We start from the raw sequence: 23,678 nt of genomic DNA on the forward strand, positions 1-23,678 counted from the left end.
CTAATATGAAACTAGGGAGTATGGCATAGAACTCTGATTTGGTAGTTGGGTAAATTAAGAAAGTGACAGGAGGCAAGTGAGACTAGTCATATGTGATTTCGCATAAACAATATTGGATCTATTCTTGAGCTATAACTAAACCTTAGCAACTCTGTCAAAACTCTCTTAACATTGGTTAACTCTAACCAATTTGACCTTAGGCAACTCTACCTAAGCACCCTCAAAGTAAAGAAAACAAAAGAGCATTACTCTTATAGACTTAGTAATTCTGTTACAAATCAGGATTCACTCAAGAGAACTCACTCTTTTAGCTTACAAAATAAATAAGAATATGACCAATACTTGAGCAACGTTGTAAATTGATTTTTTTTCTTTTTTCTCTCTTCAGAACTCTTTTAATTTTGCAAAACCCACATGATGAAGAAGCATCCCTTTCCTTTTATAGATAAGTGATAAATAGGATTGAAATATAATTAGACCAGGTGTCCTCAATAGTACAAGCAACACATGCACAGTTTGTTACATAAGAGGACACAACTGTACAGACGCGTGCTAGCTATACTGTTGCCTTGAACATCTATGACCTGGTCCCTTGTAGTTATTTGCTCATCATTAAAACAAGATACAATAATTTCCCCCCTTTTTTATGATGACAAACTAGCCTTAGAGTTTTGAGCATCAATATACATTCATCACATTTAATTAGTGTGATTACCATTACTGAAGATGAATGTTCCCCATATCATCATGTTTCCACCATCGTACAACATAGGGATCTTGTCCATTGTTATCAGTTGGCACAAAAAACTCAACTCATTTGCTTCCCCCTATCAACAAAGCACCAATATTTCTGCACTATCATTACTTCCTACTCTGTCATTATGCCTTCATACGATTTATCACATACTTTCCCTTGTCAATATGCCATTCATATTTGTATTTCAACTCACAACGTGGTACCTAGTCCCTACCACATAAAATTAGTATTTACTCTTTTGGCATTATTAAAAAGTATAAACAGTAAACCAAGAGTAAAATAAGCACATGTTAGTTAACTCATGGCTACTAGGGCAACACTAGCCTAAAGACCAGCCTTTAAAATGAAAAAGATACAGATTAAGAGAACATAAACAAGAATTCATTCATATTCAGCAGTTTAGGTATCATTGTAGTGCAAGACTTATACTTCCTGTTCCACAGAAAGAGCCACAGAAGTTAGAGAAATTAATAAGAATGAAGGATTTGGGGAGACGGTTTGGAGAAGTAAGGCCATCAGTTTAATAATTCTTTGGTTAGCGTCTTGAAATCTATATTCAAGATTAGAGGCCTCATGGTTAGAACTGTAACCTTATTGTTGAGTTCATTATTCTCACTTGCTAAATTTAAACCTGCATCTCTCAATTTACGTATTTTTAGTAATTGGTTTGTGTTTTTCCCTCTTTTTGTTATATATATAATCCCTACTAGGTGCGTCATAAGTCATTATTTTTTTCTTGGGACCAATCCTTCAGAAGTCTGATGCTTTTTAGTAGGATTTCTAGATTTCACTTTGGAGACTTGTTTTCAGGCTGTCATTTTGGTTCTTAGGAACATCCAAACTTTCTTCTAGGTTATGTGACAGCAAAATGTATTTTTCAATAACCCAAGGATCACCAGTCATCATACTATCAAAGAGGTAATGTGTTTCTAGGGATAAATCCCTATCAGAAAGGTAAGTGAAGAAAAGTTTTGGATTTGAATGGTTAGAATAACTGAGTTGGGCAGGGTCCATGGAGTTAATTCAAAGATGAGTTTGATTTCAATTTTGCATAAGACAAATTTTCGGAAAAGGGGAGGATATGGCCTTTTATAATAGAACAGATTGAATCCCATATATGCAGAAAATGCAACAAGAATTCTTATTGCCTCTATTCTTACTACAGGCAAAAGTCTTATCATAGTCAATCCCTTCTTCCTAGTTATAACCTTGAACAACTAGCCTTGCCTTGTTTATGTTAATAGTTCCACTCTCATCTTGCTTTTTCCTGTACACCCATTTGGTCTTAATAATTATTCTGTCAACAGGCCTGGGGACCAGATGCCGGACTTTGCTTTTTTCAAATTGCTGGAGTTCTTCCTGTATTAAATTGATCCAATAAGCATCTTTCAGAGCTTTTTTCAAATTTTTGGGCTCAATTTGAGACAAAATAGCTGAAAATACCATACCATTTTTGGCTTGAGATCTTGTTTGGACTTTTGTTTCCAAAGGTGTAGTGAGGTTCTCAAAGGGATGAGAGGATTTGTGCCTCCAATTTTGCCTTATGAGATTGATACCACTAGGACCACGTATCTGTGTATTCTGACTAGTTTGCTCTGGTTATTCTTCTACTAGATCTGGATTTTATGACTGAGATCTTGGATCAATATCACTATCATCACCCTCATCTGCATCATTTATCCCTTGATCATCATCTTCGGCAATATATCCCTTTGAATAGGAATGGGTTCTTCAACTTCTGAATCTTCGCCATCTCCTGAATTTATTTAGTTTCTTAACTCATTAAAGAACATATAAACACTTTATTCAACATACAGTGTTCTTTTATTGAACACTCTGTAAGCTTTGCTTATTGAGGAATAGCCTACAAACACTACTTCATCACTTTTGGAGTCAAATTTTTTCAATTCTTTCTTGCCATTGTTTAGCACAAAGCATTTTCATCCAAATAGTCTAAAATAGTCTAGCTTAGGCTTTCTATTGAATACCGGGTCATATGGAGTCTTATTCATTAGTGATCTAATTAAGCACCTATTAGTAACATAACAAGCAGTATTTATGGCTTCAGCCTAGAAACTCTTTGGAAGACTATTATTAATTAGCATAGTCCTAACAAACTCTTTGAGTATTCTGTTTTTCCTTTCAACAACTCCATTGTGTTGTGGAGTTCTAGGAGCAGAAAAGTTGTGACTCATTTTATGCTTATCACAAAATTCATCAACTTGAGAATTCTCAAATTCAGTTCCATGGTCAGACCTGAATTCACCAATTTTGCCATTTAGCTTCACTTGTATTTTCATGGTAAAATCCACAAGAACCTCATATGTTTCATCCTTAGTTCTTATAAACATTGTCCAGGTGAACCGGGAGTAGTTATCTATAATAACCACCTTATATTTCTTCTTTTCTCTACTATGGACTTTAATAGGTCTAAATAAATCCATGTGTAGTATTTCAAGAGGTCTGGAAGTACTCACCAGCTTCTTTAATTTGAAGGAGGACCTGGTCTGTTTTACTTTAACACAAGCATCACAAACTTTATTGTCTGGAAATTTTAGCTTTGGCAAGCTACGGACTAGGTCCCTTGAAATCAACTTGTTTAACAAAGAGAAACTTACATTTCCTAATCTTCTGTGCCATAAATTAGTATCTTAACCTTGAGCACTTAAACAAGTTAATTCCCCATCAGCCACTAACTCTAGATCAGCTACATACATGTTTTTTTTAATCTTTTTTTCTTGTAGAATAATTCTTCCATATTTCATGCTTGACAATAAGAAATTGCTAACACAATGGATCAATACACGGGAAACTGGCCGAGAAGTCTAAGCTAGCTACCAGCTGCCCTGGATGGATTCATTCATTCATCATAATGAAACTAGTTTTAGTATGTTAAAAATAGGGTTAGTGTGAAAGAAAGATCCCAACATTCATTTCTGAATGAATATTCATAGTACATCCATTAGATATGAATTTTACCTCATTTCCTTTGTCACAGATTTGAGATACACTTAGAATACTGTACTTAAGGTCATTCACATAATACACATCTTCTATTGCATGATGAGGTAATTTTCCAATCCTTCCAACACCTTGGATATACCCATATTTACCATTTTCAAAAGACACTCACTTGAAGTGTCTTTATGGAGAGAAAACAGTCAACCCTTCCAATCATATGCCTTGAACAACCACTATCCATAAATCAATTTTGGGTAAAATCTCCTTTTTCTGCCCATTTTCTTCTTTATTTTCATTAGTTGCCATGAGAGAAAACCAGGAACCTGAGATGATTTTCTTATCATCCCTTTTCATCATAAAACCAACTCCATACACTTTATCTTTCTCAGATTCATTGGAGGAGTCTTCCCATGCAACCAACACCTTTTTGACTATACAGCTAGCTGCTTCCTTTCTTTTTGATTTTTTTAGGATTTTTCTCCGTCTTTTGCATTGGGCAATCCCTAATGAAATCTTCAAAACTACCACCTTTGTGACACATTTAAATTTTGCCATTCTTTTTGCTAAGCTCACCATTTTTCTTCATTACTCTAACAATCCTTATTGCCAGAAGTGCAACATCTGTGTCTTTCTCACTTGAGTCGGACTCTAAAGCCTTCAAAGTCAGGAATCTCTCCTTTTTTGCTCCTTTTCTCTCTACCCCTAGCTCAGTTATAGCATTTTCTTTACTTTTCCAGGTGTTTGGAATAACTTCAAAGATTATTCTTACCTCTTTGTATAAGGGAACCTTTTATCCTGTTCCAAATTCAGTGAGGCAGCCATGATGACCAAAACACTCTAGGTATGAACCTTTTAGAGTGAACCGTCTCTGATACTAATTGTTGGAACCCTTGGGGGTCGCACCACATAGTGAGGGACCTGGTCCCTCAAAATCAGTCATAGAAAATAGAACAATGAAGCAACTATGAAGTGCTGGAAAAACTAAAGGCTTTGCAGGAAATTAACAACATAAAGATTTAACGTGGAAATCCCCCAGCCCAAAGGAGGAAAAACCACGACTTCCCCTCTCAAGCTCATCAGAAATCCACTATAATCAACCTCTTGATTACAGACTCGATTTTAGCCTAACTCTAGGTTCTTCCTGTTTGTAGTAACTCTACTACAGCCTAACCTTAGCAACTCTACCAAGACTCTCTCAACATTGGTTAACTCTAACCAGTTTTGACCTTAGGCAACTCTACCTAAGCACTCTCAAAGTAAAGAAAACAAAAGAGCATTACTCTTATAGACTGAGTAATTCTATTACAAATTAGGATTCACTCAAGAACACTCACTCTTTTAGCTTACAAAAGAAATAAGAAGATGAGCAATGTTGTAAATTGAGTTTTGCCTTTTTCCTCTCTTCAACACTTCTTTAATTTTACAAGAAACACTTGATGAAGAAGCATCCTTTTACTTTTATAAATGAGTGATGAATAGGGTTGAAATATAATTAGACCACTTGTCCTCAATAGTACAAGCAGCACCCGCATAGTTTATTACATAAGAGGACAAAACTGTGCAAACGCGTGCTAGTTGTACTGTTGCCATGAGTATCCAGGGACCTAGTCCCTTGTAGTCATTTGCAAATAAAAAAAAAGATAAAAAAGAATCAAGTAACAACAATGAAAAAAGAAATACCTAAAGTCTTAAATTAATCACGTAACCAAAAACCAAGAACAAGAGAATTCCGAGATCAAAAGTCAATTTTGAAATAAATATATATTTATAAGAGTATAAAGTGCATCAAAGTGTGTAAACTAACTAAAAACGTCAAAAGAGTATTTATAGATTACATAGAAACCATAGAAATCCTTTGAAAAAAAAGAGGAAAATTGAGTCTGCGACCACCTATGGTGCCACTTACGGTACATAGATGGCCTCACGTAGGTGACAGGGTCTTCAACTCTACATTATCTTTTAAATCTTTAATTTCTAGCACTTACGGACCATAGGTGGTACCTATGAGCTGTAGGTGCCCTATCATAGGTAGTATGGTCAAATTCTCAACTTCTGATTCTCTGAACTTCAACCTTCTGACACCTACTCTATTACCTATGCCACGTAGGTAGAACCTATGCCAAGTAGGTGCCAACATAGGCTGGTCAAAGATCAGCTTTCATTTTCTTTCCTTCTGTTTAGATCCCAAAACCTAGTTTACTGCAAAATAAGACACAAAACATATTACATCTACAAGATAGGCCTAAGTACTTGCATATTTCTCGGTTTTAAGCATCGAAAGTGCCATGAAACCATGGCACATCATCCTTAACTTAGATATTTGTGTGTCCTCAGGCAATACAAAATAACAAAACAACACAATGATGCTTAACCAAGAGAACCTTAAGACACCTACGATAGTCAATTTCAATTTGAGCTCAAGAACATTGCTCCTCCAATTTTGACATTTTAAAACCAACTGTGTGGATATCAATGTAGCCCAACCATGTGGCATGAAGGAATAAATTTCATTTTCAACAAATGATCATACATATGTACAAGTTACACTACCCGAATTGATAAGCAACTAGCAACACAACCCATGCATCCTCATAACAAAGAATACCTACTTACTCTATAGGATAATACATGTTTCACGACCTGAATCGGTATTTTTCGTGACGGGCATCTCTAATTCACTATGGATATAAGACCACCCCACCGTCCAATAATGACTGAATTCTGAACATATAACAAAATAGCACAAGATAAGTTCAATGAAAAAAAGATATGTCTATAACCGATAATCGACAACCGACCAAACATATCTAACCAACATCACCCAAATCCATAGTAATCCAACAAAGCCTCTATGAAAAAAAAAACCAAAAACCAGTTTTGGTCGGGATATGTCCTCGACTCCGATAATGATAATGGCAATGATAATAAAAACTCTCAATTCTAATCTATGATAAGAATTAATTAAATGTCCAAGTCTTTCAGAGAATGGAAGCTCACCACTTTACAATAATGAACCGACGAACTAAGATGATCCACCCAACTCTGCATAGAAAAGTAGAAGTATCTCCGGTGCCTACATCATGTGGGGATACAACGTCCGAAGATGGTTAGTGGGTTGAACACTAAAATGTAACTCAGGGATAGAGGATAAAATAATGCCATGGATAACCATTCAAATCCAGTCCAAAATCTAATACACATAATCAAATACAAATACACACACACATATATATATCACGTATCAGGGTAGGGAACAAGTCTTAGCATGCCCTTTAAAACTTAGGTCTGGATTTTGTAGCTCAACCTTCATATCATAAGAAGGCACCCACGGGCTATATAGGGACAACTCTCCCCCAGTTGGAAGGGCCCCTATGCATGTGGCTGCACGAACTAGAGACTGTGTATATGCACCATGGAAGACTCGAACTGGGAACCTCCCAGCATACCGAGGTGACAAAATCACCCAAATATGTAATATAATATGGGGGACTCGAACCTCCCAATCATATGATAATAATAAGGAGGACTCGAACCACCTGGTCATATGGACCCCAGCGTTGGTAATCTCGGTTTCTAGTATTGGTCCCTAGGGACCTCCACTTTTATGACTCAGCTACACAACCCTCATTAAAGCCCAATTAAATAATTTATCACATATTCTCAATCATTGAACTATGATACATATTTAGGCATACATTGTTGGTATCATCATACCAACTACACTTGTAAGGTAACATCAACATGCCGAAATAATTTCATTATTTCAAGAAATTCGTAGCCCCCTTGGTTCAATTATGCATTAGCCTAGGGAATTGTACAACCCCATAAGGTTCATTTCAAAACCATTATGCTTCATTGACTTTTCACATTATACAATAGTTCAAGAGTAGTTAAATATGTATAATGTTTATATTCAAACCAATTTCATAATATGGGATTAGGTTCATTACCTCTTCAAAAGTCACAAGTTGGAGGAAATCACAATCCACTAATTTATTCACCATACCCATGTACCCCCACCAGTTCAAAACCATAACCAAAGCATGATAGTCATAGGTAAACCACGAGAAACATTGTTCAACAACAAATATTCAAAATCCTCAACCCATGTTTCAAAACCAATACAAAAACCATATGAATAATACTTTAAAACACATACTTTTAAGCAAATAACAATTAGGGTACATGCCTGAAATACCAAATTTCACAGAAAGAATTTGACCCTTGAGCCCTTAAATGGCCTACTTCTTAGAAACCCTAAGTATCACTCTTGAGAGGATTTGAGGGATTTCTGAGAGTATTTAATTACGTTATGAATGAGAAAAAAACCCTTTAAATGCTTTATGAATATGGGGTTTTAATTGGGTAAGAAGGGAATTGTCTAAAGTGCCCTCAAATTAAAAGCTGAAGTTTAGTCATCGGTGTTTACGGGTCACTATACGACTCATAGGGTTTCATTACGACTCATCACCACGTGTCGTAGCCAAGACAGTTTTAAGGGAACACACTATTGACCTTAAGACTCCACTAATACAACTCGTAATGGGCCCCTACGACTCGTAGTGTCCAGTCATAGTCAACATAGAAACTATTTGGGGTAAACATTAGACATTCTATAGTTTGCACAAAAGGACTCAAAACGAGTCCTTATGACTCATATTGAGACACTCGTACTTAGAACATAACTTAGATAAACACACACTATTTATGCTATGATTTGAGTCTAATGACTCATTAAGACTCCCTACGACTCATACAATAAGTCATAGTCAGGACAGTAAGGATAAAATTTCAGAAATTCTCAAAGTTCAACACCTGGGGTATTTCATTCTGCCCCCTTAGGATCATTCATCCTCAAATGATGGGTCAAGACATCCCTTAGCATAATTAAACACAGAAATTCACCCATACTTACCTTTAACAAAGACAGAAAATAAAGATTTTAAGATCATACATGCCTTAAGCATAATTTTTCGGAATAGGGAATAGGAACGGATTCTTGGACTTCATGTCCTCCTTAACTTCCCAAGTAGATTTCTCATACTTTTGGTTCCTCCAAAGAACCTTTATCAAAACCACATCCTTCGTCTATAACCAACAAACTTTCCTATCCTAGATCTCTACCGGAACATCCTCGTAATATAAGAAATTCGAAAAGCCTACACCTTCTAAAGGAACAACCAACGAATGATCACCCCCACTCTTCCTCAACATAGAGGCATGGAAGATCAAGTGAATAGAATTCAAGCTTGAATGCAACTCCTATTCATATGCAAAAATACCAACCCTTTTCAAAACCAAATACGAACTAACATAACGAGGACTGAGCTTCCCCTTCTTCCTAAACCATACACACCCTTCACGAGAGACACATTCAAGAACACCCAGTTACCAACATTAAACTCTAACTCCCTTCGTCTTACATCTATATAGGACTTTTGGTGATTGTAGGCAGTTTTAAGACTATCCTGAATCACCTTTACCTTCTTCCTGGCATGGTGAACCAAATTGGGGCAAGATAACCTATTTTTACTAACTATAAACCACCTTATAGGAGACCTACACCTTCTACCATATAAAGCTTCAAGCTGAGCCATACCAATGCTAAAGTGATAATTGCTATTATAGGCAAGTTCTATGAGAGGCAAGTGGTCAACCCAACTACCACCATAGTCAATCACATAAGATTTGAGCATATCCTATAATGTCTGAATGGTTTTCTCCGCTTGCCTATCCACCTGTGAATGGAAAGCGGTACTAAGGCTCACCTTAGTCACCAAAACTCTCTAAAAGGAATGCCAAAAATGAGAAGAGAAATACGTACCTTGATCTGATATGATGGAAACCAGAACACCATGTAACTTCACGATCTACTTAATGAACAACTTGGCATAATCCTCAGAAGAAAAATTAGTCCTTACTGGCAAGAAATAAACAGAGTCCTTACTGGCAAGAAATAAACAGACTTAGTCATCCTATTGATGATGACCCAAATTGAATCAAACTGATGGTGAGACCGCAGAAGACCAATAATGAAATCCATATTAATTATTTTTTATCTCCACACAAGCAGCTCAATTTCTTAGAAAAATCCACCAGGCCTTAAGTGCTCCACCTTCACTTGCTGACACACCATGCACTTAGCCACAAAATTGGACAAATCCCGCTTCATATTATTCCACCAATAAATTTCCTTAAGATCATGATACATTTTTGATGAACTAGGATAAATAGTATATTACGACTCATAAGCTTCAACCAAAATTTTTTCTTACAACCCATCAATATCAGGAGCACATAATCTACCTTGGTACCTCAAGATACCATCACTACTAATCTCAAAAGACTTTATCTTCTGCCTACCTATATCATTTTTGAGTTGCATCAACATAGGATCCAACACTTGTTTCTCCTTTACCTCAGCACTAAGAGATGACTTCGCCATCTCTTGAACAATCACACCACCATCCTCGAAATCTAAGAGACAGACTACAAGATTAGCCAAACGGTGAATATCCTTCAACAAATCCTGCTTCATCTCATCCACATGGGAACAGCTTCCCATGGACAACCTGATAAAAGCATCAGTAACCATATTAGCTTTATTTGGATGATAGTAAAGACTTATGTCATAATCCTTTAGCAACTTAAGCCACCTCCTTTGCTTGGGATTTAGCTCTTTCTAACCCATATTGCAGGCTCTTATGATCAGAATAAATATCAATAAGGACCCCGTACAAATTATATTGCCAGGTCTTCAATGCAAACATCACAACTAATAATTCTAAATTATGAGTCGGATAGTTCTTCTCATGAACCTTCAGCTGTCTAGAAGCATATGCAACCACCTTTCCATGATGCATCAACACACAACCCAGTCCCACCCAGGACACATCACAATAGACAACAAAACCATCAGTACCCACCCTCAGGTAGAGTCAAGACTAGAGGCGAAGTCAACTTATCCTTCAATTTCTCAAAATTACCTTCACAAGTATCAAACCATAAGAACTTTACCTTTTTATAAGTCAACTTAGTCAATGGGGTAGCAATAAAAGAGAAACTTTCCACAAACCTTCTATAATAAGTGGCTATACCCAAGATACTTCAAATATTGGTTGGAGTCGTTGGTCTAGGTCACTTCTTAACCACCAAAAATTTTTGGGAATCCACCATGATCCTTCACTAGAAACAACATGACCTGGATAAGTCACAACATTCAATTAGAACTCATACTTAGAGAATTTAGCATACAACTGCTTCTCCTTAAGGGTCAGCAACATTAAACAAAGATGATCGTCATGATCTGTCTCACTCTTAAAATATATAAAAATGTCATCATTGAACACAATAACAAACAAGTCCAGAAACTGATTAAAAATCTAATTTGTAAAAGCCATAAATGCTACTGGGGCATTTTTCTAACCAAAGAACATCACCAAAAACTCAAAATGACCGTATCAGGTTTGGAAAGCAATCTTAGAGATATCTGCCTCCCTAATTTTCAACTGATGGTATCCAAACCAAAGATCAGTCTTATAAAGTACTTAGCACCCTGAAACTGATCGAACAGATCATCAAATCTTGGAAGAGGATAATTATTTTTCACGATCACCTTATTCAATTGGCGATAATCTATGTACATCCAAAGGGACCCATCCTTCTTACAAATAAATAGAATTGAAGAACCCCACAGAGAAATACTAGGTGGATAAAACCTTTATTTAGAAGATCTTTCAACTGCTTCTTGAGCTCTTTCAATTCTGCCGGATCCATTCTGTAAGAAGGGATAGAGATAGGATGAGTGTCTGAAAGAAGATCAATCAAAAAATTGATTTCCCTATCGAAAGGAACACCAGGAAGATCATTAGGGAACACCTCAGAAAATTCATAGACCACAGAGATAATCAAGAGACGCATAGAACGAATGCAACCAATCCATCCCTAAAATCACATCAAAGTCTAATATTTCCAACTCTATCAGATCTACTGGGGTCTCCCTATCACAAACTGATATCACACAACCCCTATATAATTTTCTAGCCACAATAAAGTCACCCACTTAGTGGACATAGAGAAGGGATCCGGAATACACTCAGGGTCAAAACCAAAATGGATAGCCACATTAGGGGTCACATAAGAGAGGGTAGATCTGGAATCAAGTAGATAGTATATATCACCAGAGAAAAGTTTGAGCATACCAGTAACAATATTGAGGGATGACTTAGAATCCTGGCGAGTGATAAGAGCATACAAACAGTTTCGTCCAGTGTTAGAGCCAGAAGCAGAAGTAGCACCCTTTAGTGTAGGAGACGATAAAGTATTAACATGAATCTTATTTGCTCCAGAAGTAACCCTAGAAGGACAATCCCTCTGCATATAACCGATCTGCCTATATTTAAAGAACTTGTTCCTCTCCTTTTCACAAATACCATAATGCACTTGACCACAAAATCTATAAGGGGGATATAGTGGCGTTATTTGAGCCTTACTAGCCTGAGGCTGGGAACTCTATACCCTTGGACACACACTATTTTTAAAATGATGATCACTCAATGACTATGGATAAGGAGCACTAGCCGTAGAGTAGAAAGCAAAATTTTCCCACTTCTTATTAGACTATTTTCCCTTATCTCTACCACTCTACTGTCGACCTCCACCCTGATTTGAATACCAAAACTTCTTACTTTTCCTTTCAATCATCTCAAACTACTTTTTCATTTCCTCCTCAACCTATTGAATGTACACTACCAACCCAGAGATATGCATGTCTTTGTTCGATAGAGCAGCTTTGCATTCTAATACCAATTACAGGATAATCCTAAAGAAAATTTCCTTATCTGAGTTCTCATAGAGGATACCAACTCTAGAGTATAATGAGACAGCTGGTAAAGCTTCAAGGCATACTCATTTACTGTCATCCTGCCTTACTTCAAATTCAAGAATTTTTCAACCTTTGCCTCTCTCAACTCTTGGTCTCATATGCTCAAATTCTCCTCATGATCGACCTCATTCTTGGAATAAATTCAACTGAATCATCCAGTTCCAGCCAGAAAAGTCATTTGCACTGGTGAGTGGCTGAATATTGTTCGTCACAATTATAGCATAATCCCTTAGCTCTTCTCTCCGCCATCTCTGTCCGGGTTAATCGCTTGGCAAAAGGGGTTTGGTTGTTGTATGGGTACTAGTCGAGGTAGATGAACCAACCAAACTAGTAGCAGACTTTGCTGAATTTACCGTGCTGCCAAGGCTTGTTCGGGACTGCTGCCATGCCACCTTGCGGATATTACTGACTTTCTGCAATTGTTGTTTCTGTTCTAGAGCCCGAGCTAAACTCATAGCTGTCAATAACTCAGGTGGTTTGAGAAGTTGCACGTCCATTCTGATTGAATCATCCAACCCCGCCATAAATATTCCTACGTGCAAGTGTTCTGGAATAAGATGACTAGCCCTAGCCAAATTTTCTTGAAACTGACGTTAATAAGCTTCAACTGTACTAGTTTGCCTAAGCGTGACCAATTCGCCCACCGAGTTGCTACTTTCAGGAGGTCCAAATCGCTGGAAGCAATGTTTTTGAAATTCTTCGCAAGTCATTGGGCCCTTAGCTCGTTTAAGCTGATAATACCATAACTGTGCTTCTCCCAATATGTGAAACCTAGCCACTCCAACCTTTTCTGTTTCGATTGTGTGTTGATTTTCAAAAAATTGTTCGCAATGATGTGCCCCAATTAATGGGTCATCAGTACCATCATAAGTAGGAAAGTCCATCCTTGCATACCTTGGTGTTGTTGAATGGGAATTACCACTTGTTTGATGGTTTTGGTCGCCCATGATTGGAATAAGTAGAATATTGCCTTTAGTAGCATAATTTGTTGATTTCCCAGCCGTTGGGGCGCTGCTCGACTCAGTTCCATGGGTTTTCGATTTTGTGGATCCGATTCCCATGCTCGAAAATTGTTCTTGATGACTTGAATAATTCTTTCACTGAGACGTTCCATAGCTATAATTTTCAAGTCTATTAGGGTTTCTGTAATCTCACGTTTTTCTTGGAATCTGGAATTGATCTCTCGTCCATTGTGAAAGGCTCTGATACCAAATTATTACGATTTCTTGCAAAGGATCGAGTCACAGGAAAATTAATAGGAAAATCTGAATCAATTGTCTTTGATTTCCCTTTGCTTTTGTTAGAATTCCTAGAACGACCTATTTTGTATAACAATATTTGGTATATAAATTCAGCTCGTTAAAAGGGAGACTGAAAACCTTAGAGTTCAGTGGGAGACAACTCCGATCTCTTGATTCTAGTTGAAATTTTGCGTAAATTTTATTCTCTAATTCTCCCTTTAAATAGGAGTCTTTATTATAACAAATAAGAAGCCTAATCCTTATGAAACTTGGAAACACAAAACCCTATTGTAAACTAATAACGACAGCTAGCCTGAATCCTATTTTAGAATAATAAATAAAGCTACTAATAATAAAATTAATTTCTTAATTTAACTGTCCTTCCTGTGGACATATGTCTTGCCCACAAACGCATCCATAACAATATCCCCACACAAAATAACCAGAAGCCCTTGTAATGTTAATCCAAAACACATATTTAAATACCTAGGAACATTTAAAAATGACTAGAACAGGTCAATGTCAAAACAGGAATCCAAGTGTTCATACCAGGACTTTTTTATCTTTAACATGCTCCACAACAACCGATTTACCGTCCTCCAACTTCTCATAATTTTATCAGAGCAAAACACTTATATGGAACTGAGTTCTCCAACTCGAGAGAAAAGAGGAATAAAAATTGGACCAATAGTTGCTGCAAACGCAAACTCAGACAGATCTGTCATATTCCATACTTCTATATAGCAAAATGATAAAACATAACGAACTGCATTCACATAGGGTAAGGAACCAGATTCAAAGTAATAAAAGATTGCGAGAATTGGGAAAAGCAAGAACTGAGAACAAATGAGCAATTAACCAAAACTGAAACTTACCTTTCCAGGCAAGGAAGCCTTGTACTACAGCACGCAACTAAGAAAGAAATTGTGGACTGAAATAACATTTCCAAGGGGGCAACAACCAACCTTCATCATGCCTATTGAGAGAAAACTCAAACCCAAACACACTGAAAGCGATAGCAACCCAAAGCAAAACTGCAGATACCACCAAAGGTTACAGAGCTAGGCAAGTCAGACTAGCAGATTAAAAGTGCTAATTACCATTCACCAGAGTAAACAAAGACGTCCGTAAAATAGCCCACAAAAACAGCAACAACGACCAAAGAGAACAGGGTTTCACCTTTTATCTTGCCACAGCAATTCTACAACAAACAAGCTAGACAGGATGCACATGAATGCAAACTGAACACCAGCCATCAAAATTTACTAAATTTAATCCTCCTAACTGTCACATACATCCCAACAAACAAAATCAAGCTGGAGTAATACAAGAAATAGGAGGCAGAGAATATAAGCAGTGAGAACACCAATAGAAAGGGACCACTTGACAGGGCTGTCAAAAGATCCAAGAACGAGTTTTGAGTACATATCAGGTGTCCGTAAGACCATATTCCCATCAACCATGAGGAATGTCATCACTGGACATCACAAAACATAAGCATCTGGACTAAAAACTAAAAATGACAGCAGAATACAACACACAAGTGAAAAAAAAAACTATTTTAGTTGGGAACATCCATAAAGCGACAATTTTGACAGAGAGGAGGGACTACTCTGATAGGGGACAAAACTGAAATGAAAATCAAAACTTAAAACTAAAAAAAAACTCACGCTCTATGAAAAGAATAATTCACTACTTTGAAGGACCCAAATGCAAGCGCAAAAAGAAGGGAACAGTTGAGTGAAAAGCTGATAAAACCCTTACCACCTAAGAGATAATTAGAAATGCAAGATCAAGATTAAAAATCCCCTTTTTGGTCTAAGCCTAAAATTGGAGTGCAAGCACCAAAGAGACCAAGAAATACGGGAATGCATACTAATCATTTATTACTGTCACCAATGTGGTCTACACATCCATCTACCAACAAACAAGTTGGCGTCTAAACTAAGAACTAGGACACAAAAAGTAGAGGAGCACTTTTTTGTACCCATAACCAATAAAAGACACCAGGATCATCAAAGAACATGAACATCTAAACTAAGAACTAAAACTGGAAGCAGAAAGCAGTATACACACTTGTGAAAGAATTATCTTAGTTGAGAACTTCCATATAGTAGCAGTTTTGACAAAGCTTCAAGAGACAGAAATATTTATTACTTATATAGTCAAAGACCTGGGAACTATTGTATCTTTCCCGATCTCAAACCTCAGAATTGCCCAAAACCAGGAAGAGAACGTTCAATTTCTAAAAACATTGGAAATCAAATCAAAGAATATGAACATTACGACCAAGATAAGTGGCAGAATGTAACAAGAAGAAGGAAACAAAGAGAGAAATCCTCAAAAGATATTCATTAAATACACTGGAAGATACCCCATAGTCATTCTCCTATGATCCATTAACCAGACCTGATAAAAAATTGGCACTGTTGACATACAAACAAAAAAAGTAACTGTGAACTAATTTAGATCATTAACCACACCTGATCAAAAAAGAAAATCAAGAACTCCCAAACCCCTAAAAGGCTCCTCCACTTATCCTAGACTTAAGTTTCTTCTCAACAAAAAAAGATAAAAAAGTTGCAAATGCAGAAAATCAAAAGGAAACAAATGAACTAAGCAATTGTAGTAAAGCAAGATTTGAAAGTAGATAGGGTGAGATTTATGAAAGATGGCCAAGAAATCAAAACACAACCAACCGCTCCACTGAACAAACCAATCGCTCCCTCCACAGGAAAAATCAATCACTCATCTTTCAAAGAGAATCAATAAACAATCTGGCAATCAATGGATTGAAAACCCATTGACAAGAAGAGGAAAGGGTACTAAAACAAAACAAACGATTAATTGCCTAGGCTATTTATAGGCTAAAACAAAACGACGAGTATGATGATAAAGACATCGTGCGGCTGTATATCTGAATATTTTCGAGGCGGTTGCTTTAGGTCGGTGTTTTGAGTATCATAGTGGCAAACACCTAAAATTATCCTTGACCCCCTCCACTAATAACAGCCACGACCAAAGAGCAGAAACCCGCACCCAAAGAAAATTAAAGTCCAACAAATCAGACAGATAACTGGCAGAAGGATAGAATTCGAGTTGCCCGTCCTCCCCACCCTTCGAGCAGGGATGTTTATAGAGAGTAAGGGATGTTTATAGAGGGTAGTGAGGAGAAATAGATCAGTACAAGATTAAGCAGAAATATCAACTCCAAACCATCAAAGTCTAACCTACGACCAGACAAGGTTATGAAACTCCCTTTCATCACTGCCGGGTGATATCCAAATTGCAGTGCAACCACCAAAATGGAAAGAACTAGGGTACAAAGGGATGCACGCTGAAACCAAACTACAAAATTTCCAAATTTTATCCTCACTATCACCACCACATGGGTAAAAATATTCATCAAAACCAAACAAAATCAACTGGTGAGCTAAACAATAACAGAGAAAGTAAGTAGCAGGAACACGAGAAGTAGAGGAGTACGTTATAGAGCCATCAAAATATCCAAGATTGAGTTCGAGTACACTCATCATGCGTCTATAACTATGGAGATATCATCAGTTGAATCACCAAAGAACATAAGCATCTGGGTTACACCAAAGTAGAGGAGCACTTGGGGCCATAAGAAGATCCAAAATTGTGTTTGGGTACTTCTCAGGTGTCCATAATGATCAGGTATCTCATCAGTTAGATCATCCAAGAACATAAGCATCTGGATTAAGAACTTCATTGCTGCTGAGTACACAATAATTAAGTAGAAAGCTGAATTGAAGAGTTCATGCTCTGGAAGACCAAACTGTTACATGCATATAAAAAAAAAGGACAGCTTAGTGCAAAACTCGGGAAACCAATAATGCAGGATAGATCATTAGAGATGCCATAAAAGACAAGATTGCAAAGCACCCGTTTCTAATGGCTGGTAATATCCAAATAATCAAATCGCAGTGTAAGTACCAAAATGGCAAGAAGATGCACACTGAAACCAGAATACAAAATTTCCATATTTTATCCTCATTATCACCACATAGCTTACAAACATTCATCCAACAAAACAATATCAACTGGCTGGCTTAACAATAGCAGAACATGTAAGTACTAAAGTAGAGGAGTACGTTACAGAGCCATCAAATGATCAAAGATTGAATTCGAGTACACTCATCATGCGTCCATAACCATGGAGATCTCATCAGTTGAATCACCAAAGAACATAAGCATCTGGATTACTAAGAAATAAATATGGCAACAGAATACATACTAGTGAAACAGTGTTGACAACGAGAAGGGAACCATTCCGATTAGGGAAGAAAACGGAATTGAAGATCTAGATAATCATTAGAAGCATCAAACAAAAAACCTCAACATACGTTGATAGACAAGACTGCTCCATCAAAAGAAGAGTCTACGGCTCTGTAAGAGCCAGCGGCTACAAGCACAGAAAGACTGGAACAGTTAAGTGCAAAGCTGGTGAATCCCGTACCACCTAGGAAATCACTAGAAATGCCAAACAAGATTTAGAACCCCCTTCTTTCGAACCCTGACTACATCCAGATTGCAGTGTAAACACAAAAATGGCAAAGCAACAGGGTGCACAAGAATGCACACTGGACACCAACCTTAAATATTTTCCAAATTTAATCCTCTTAAATGTCACGTACATCCATCCAACAAACAATGCAAGATCAAGATTAAAAAACCCCTTTTTGGTCCACTTCTCTGAATGATCCACTGCAAGCACAAAAAGAAGGGAACAGTTAAGAGCAAAGGTGAAAAAACCCATACCACCTAAGAAATCACTAAAAATGCAAGATCAAGATTAAAAAACCCCTTTTTGGTCGAAACCTGACAATATCCAAATTGGGGTGTAAGCACCATTCACCAATAAGACCAAGAAACAGAGTGGACAGGAATGCATACTAATCCTCTATAACTATCCCCATGCACTCTACACATACATCCACCAACAAAAAAAAATCATGCTGGCATAATAACCTATGGGAAATAGAAGAAGAGAGAAGATAAGTAGAGAGAAGATAAAGCTGTGACATAGATCAATTTCTTTAATTTCACCCTAAGATTTTGTGGAGAAAAGAAAGTATGAAGGAGCTCTCTTTCTACATTAAAGTTTTACGTAATAGCTAACACTCTGACACAACTCCCCAAATGATTGAATATCTGGAACATAATACACATGCTTCAAAAAGAAAAATTAGGAGAGAGATCTCCAAAAACAAAGAGACTTCATTTACATAACAACAAATAGTTTGAAAATAGTATTAGTGTTTGTGGCTGTAAATACAACATACAATAAACGACGCCGAAATTGAATGAAAAATGGCCATGTAATGTAACAACCACCAATATGTAAAATTGTCAGTAAAATCTAACTACTAGAAGAGCACCACTTCCAAGGAGTGTATGGTGAGAAGATCATACCAATTAAAGAAGAGAACCAAACTGAAAATCGAACACTCACAGGAGCCTGAACTAAATGAAACACCTCAACTCAAATCAACAAACAAAGGATGCTCCACGAAAAGAATAAATTTACTACTTCAAGACCATAGCTGCAAGCACAGAGAGGGAATACTTTAGTGGTGAAACCCAAATTACAAAGGAAATCAGTAGAAATGATATAGATAATATTAAAAATCCCCCTTTTTCTCGAAGCCCTGATGATATCCAAATCGCAGTGCAAGCACCTAAAAGACCAAAAACATCATGAATGGGAAAGCTTACTGAATTCAACCTTTAAAAATTCCAAATCTGATCCAACATCCTTCCACAACAGACAAAACTGAAAATGGTGTGATAAGTAAAAACGAAAACAAATGCAGAGAAGATAAGCAGCAAGAACACGAAAAAGTAGACGGCCAACTATATAAAGATCCAGAATTGAGCGAGTACTTAACCGATGTCAACAACCATAAGAGACCTAATCGGTTGGATCATCGCAAAAAGTAAGAAGCTGAACTAAAATCTGAAAAGGGCAAAAATGACATTATACCTACTTGAGGAAAGATTTATCAACTATCATAGTTGAACACTTATGTATAACAACACTTTTGAAAACCAGACAAGGGAATCTCCAAAATCAGGGAAGAAAATAGAATAAAAAATCTAGACACTAGATCAATGCCTGAACTAAGCGCCTGAACTAAGGAAATCTCAACAGTAATTGAAAAATGAGGCTGCTCCTTGAAAGGAAGATTCCACTGCTCTTGAAAGATCCAATGACTACCAGCACACAAAAAAAGGAATGGTTAAAGTGCAAAACTGTGAAAACCTATGCCACATAGGAGTGACTAGAGATGCCAGACAAGATTGTGAAACTCCCTTCCATTAATGCCTGGTGATATCGAAATTGCAGTGCAAGCACCAAAAAGGCAAAGAAACAGGGTGCACAAGGATGTACACTGAACCAAACTACAAATTACCAAATCAGATCCTCTCACTGTCATCATGTGATTTATAAACATACATCCAAACAAACCAAATCAAATGGCATGGTAAACATAAGGAAAAAAAAATCAAAGAAGATACGTGAACACCAAAGTAGCAGAAAGCTTGGGGAAATAAGATGATCCAAAATTAAGTTTGGGTACTTGTTCCTGTGTAGTCCGGCCCGTCATATTGTATGGAGCGGAGTGTTGGCCGGTTAAGAATTCGCATATTCAAAAGTTGAAGGTGGCGGAAATTATTCGGGAGAAGGTGGGAGTAGTGTCAGTGGAGGATAAAATGCGGAAAGTGAGATTGAGATGGTTTGGTCATGTGATGAGGAGAGGCACGGATGCCCCAGTTCCTAGGTGTGAGAAGGTGCCTCAGTTCCTAGGTGTGAGAGGTTGGCCTTAGAAGGTTTTAAACGAGGTAGGGGTAGGCCGAAGAAATACTGGAGAGAAGTGATTAAACGTGACATGGAGCAGTTATAGCTGACTGAGGACATGACCCTAGATAGGAAGATATGGAGGAAAAACATTAGGATAGAGGGCTAAGGGTATGGTTGAGTCATAGTAAGTATTTAGGTGGACTTTGGTGTCCTTTGTTTGGCAATGTACATATTTTATGAATGTCGTACCTATGTTATTTTATCGTGTTCTATGTTCTTGATGCTTGTGTATACTGCCTTTTATCTTGAGTCGGGGGTCTATCGGAAACAGCCTCTCTACCTCTGTAGAGGTAGTGGTATGGACTGCATACACTCTATTCTCCCCAGACCCCACTATGTGGGAATATACTGGGTTTGTTGTTGTTGTACTTGTTCCTGTAGAACCACTGGCACTAAAGTTCCATCCATGTATTCTTGACAACTGATAATGAAATCAACAGATGACCAAACCAAATAAGAAGGTAAAAGAAGTTGATGAAACGATTAAATCAATATTAGCATTAAATTGGAAGTCAAGGGATCAAATGCAAACAGATATGATTGAGCACTGCTTGTGACACAATAGGTCTGGAATAACGGCAGACACATTCATTAGAAGATCCAAGTCACAGCATGGAGAGACAAATTCCCAGCTCTGCTAGTATTCTGATTCAACAAAAAGGAAATTGCTAGGTTTCGGGAGTAGATAGGGTGGCAAAACAATGTACAAAAGCACACATTTTTTAAATTGAAGGATCTTGCGTAAATCAAAAGTATGGAACAACCCCTGAATCCATAAGAGGAACCTGATCACTAGTATATCAACATCATCTCCAATCATTATGGCGAAAGCTAAAAATAGAACTAATTGCATAGAGGAATCTCAAAGCAAAAACCTCGGAATCGCCCAAAACCTGAAAGCAAACTTGATGCCCCCGAAAATGCATATAGCACCAGCTTCCAACTTCTTAACATTGCATATAACTCAACGGATTGCAATTAGAAACTCACACACCATAATACACAATAAAATGATCAAGAAAGAGAAGTCCTCAAAGCTACACATGGGAAAACAAGGATATGATCATTGAGACCAAGGTAATGGCAGAAGGTTACAGCAAGAAGGCAACAAAAAGGGAAGTCCTCAAAAGCTATTCATACAGCGTAGTGGGTGAAAGAACTAGCTGCAATTCATGAAGAAGAGACCATCCACCTTCACAAAATAGAAGAAGAACCATGAAATCAATTGGAAGGTACCCTGATCAAAATATTGCCAACATTGACATACAACAATCACGAATCAACAAATTAAAGAAAAAAATAGAACTAATTACGAACTGAATAAAAATCAAGAACTCCAAATTCTTAATGCTCCCTTTGCTCGAATCGCTTCATCAAGTGTTTCTTCTAGAGTTGAGCTTCCATTTGTCCATATTTCGAGAAGAAGTATCTCTTGTTTTTCTTAACTCAAGCCTATCACATCCAAGAAACTAATAAACTGAAACGTGTCGTGAAGTCCGCCGCTACTTTTTTTTTCTAGCTACTTCAAAAACTGCAAGGTGCACATAGATTAACAAATTACTACATATTGTAGGAGAAAGCACATTAGATAGTGCTGAATGACGAGAACACTCAAGTGTAGTTGAACACATCCCCACATAAAATAACCAGAAGCCCTTGTAATGATAAACCAAAAGACATATTTAAATACCTTGGAACATTTAAAATGACTAGAACAGGTCTCTGTCAAAACAGGAATCCAAGTGTTCATACCAGGACCTTTTTATGTTTAACATGCTCCACAACAACCAAGTTACCATCCTCCAACTTCTCATAATTTTAGCAAAGCAAAACCGCTTATATAGAACTGAGTCCTCCAACTCGAGAGATAAGTGGAACAAAAGTTGGACCAGCAGTTGCTGCAAAAGCAACATCTCAGACAGATCTGCTCATATTCCAAACTCCTATATAGCAAAATGATAAAACATAACGAACTGCATTCATGTACGGTAAGGAACCAGAATTAAAGTAATAAAGATTGTGAGAATTGGGAAAAGCAAGAACTAACAAATGAGCAATTAACCAAAACTCAAACTTACCTCTCCACGCAAGGAAGCCTTGAAGCTTGAACTACAAGTCCAACACGCAACTAAGAAAGAAATTGTGGACTGAAATAACATCTCCAAGGGGACAGCAACCAAGTTTCATCATGCCTGTTGAGAGAAAACTCAAAACCAAACAAATTAAAATAGATAGGGACCCATACCACTAAAGGTTACAGAGTTAGGCAAGTCAGACTAGCAGATTAACAAAGCTAATTACCAATTCACTAGAGTAAACCAAGGCGTCCATAAAGTAGCGCACAAAAATAGCAACAACGACCAAAGAGAACAGGGTTTCATCTTTTATCTTGCCAACGCATGAAAGACATAAGCAAGCTCACCTGTATAAGCTAAGTTGCATGGACTCTTGACGAATTCGACTCCAAATATTACACTACTTTTGACGAAATCGACACACATCCATTTACGTTTTTGAAGAGTCCAAGCAACATAGTGTATAATAGTTCACAGCAATTCTACAACAATCAAATTTACCAAATTTAATCCTCTTAACTGTCGCATACACCACAACAAACAAAATCAAGCTGGAGTAATACAAGAAATAGGAGGCAGAGAAGACAAGCAGCGGGAACCCAAAAGAGAGGTACCACTTGATAGGGCTGTCAAAAGATCCAGGATCGAGTTTCGAGTACTTATCAGGTGTCCGTAAGAACATATACCCATCGACCATCAGGAATCTCATCACCGGACATCACAAAACATAAGCATCGGGACTAGAAACTAAAAATGGCAGTAGAAAACAACATACAGCAGAAATTTTGACAAAGAGAGGAGGGACCACCAGAGGCGATTGAGGATTTGAAGAACCTAATTTTTTTTTTCCATTCTCAATGACCCTTTTCATACA

The 23,678-nt window shown here is 37.3% G+C and overlaps 1 long non-coding RNA gene across 9 annotated transcripts; it reads right to left on the reverse strand.

Annotated features, from left to right (window-relative positions):
• Nucleotides 1-984: 984 nt before the first annotated feature.
• Nucleotides 985-23,678, reverse strand: LOC107850017. Of its 9 annotated transcripts, none has more exons than XR_007047935.1 (7): nt 22,808-23,678; nt 19,280-22,672; nt 18,460-18,571; nt 14,393-17,642; nt 6,716-6,791; nt 2,206-2,513; nt 985-2,116 (listed from the first exon to the last, which is right to left on the reverse strand). It is a non-coding gene; the product is annotated as an uncharacterized LOC107850017 (long non-coding RNA). The 9 variants fall into 9 exon arrangements; XR_007047934.1 differs by lacking the exons at nt 985-2,116; nt 2,206-2,513 and adding an exon at nt 2,515-5,917 and having other exon boundaries at nt 14,719-14,877; nt 17,330-17,642; nt 22,808-23,670; XR_007047933.1 differs by having other exon boundaries at nt 985-2,513; nt 22,808-23,677.

This window comes from Capsicum annuum, chromosome 12, assembly GCF_002878395.1.
Source record: "Capsicum annuum cultivar UCD-10X-F1 chromosome 12, UCD10Xv1.1, whole genome shotgun sequence".
NCBI classification, from domain to species: Eukaryota; Viridiplantae; Streptophyta; class Magnoliopsida; order Solanales; family Solanaceae; genus Capsicum; species Capsicum annuum.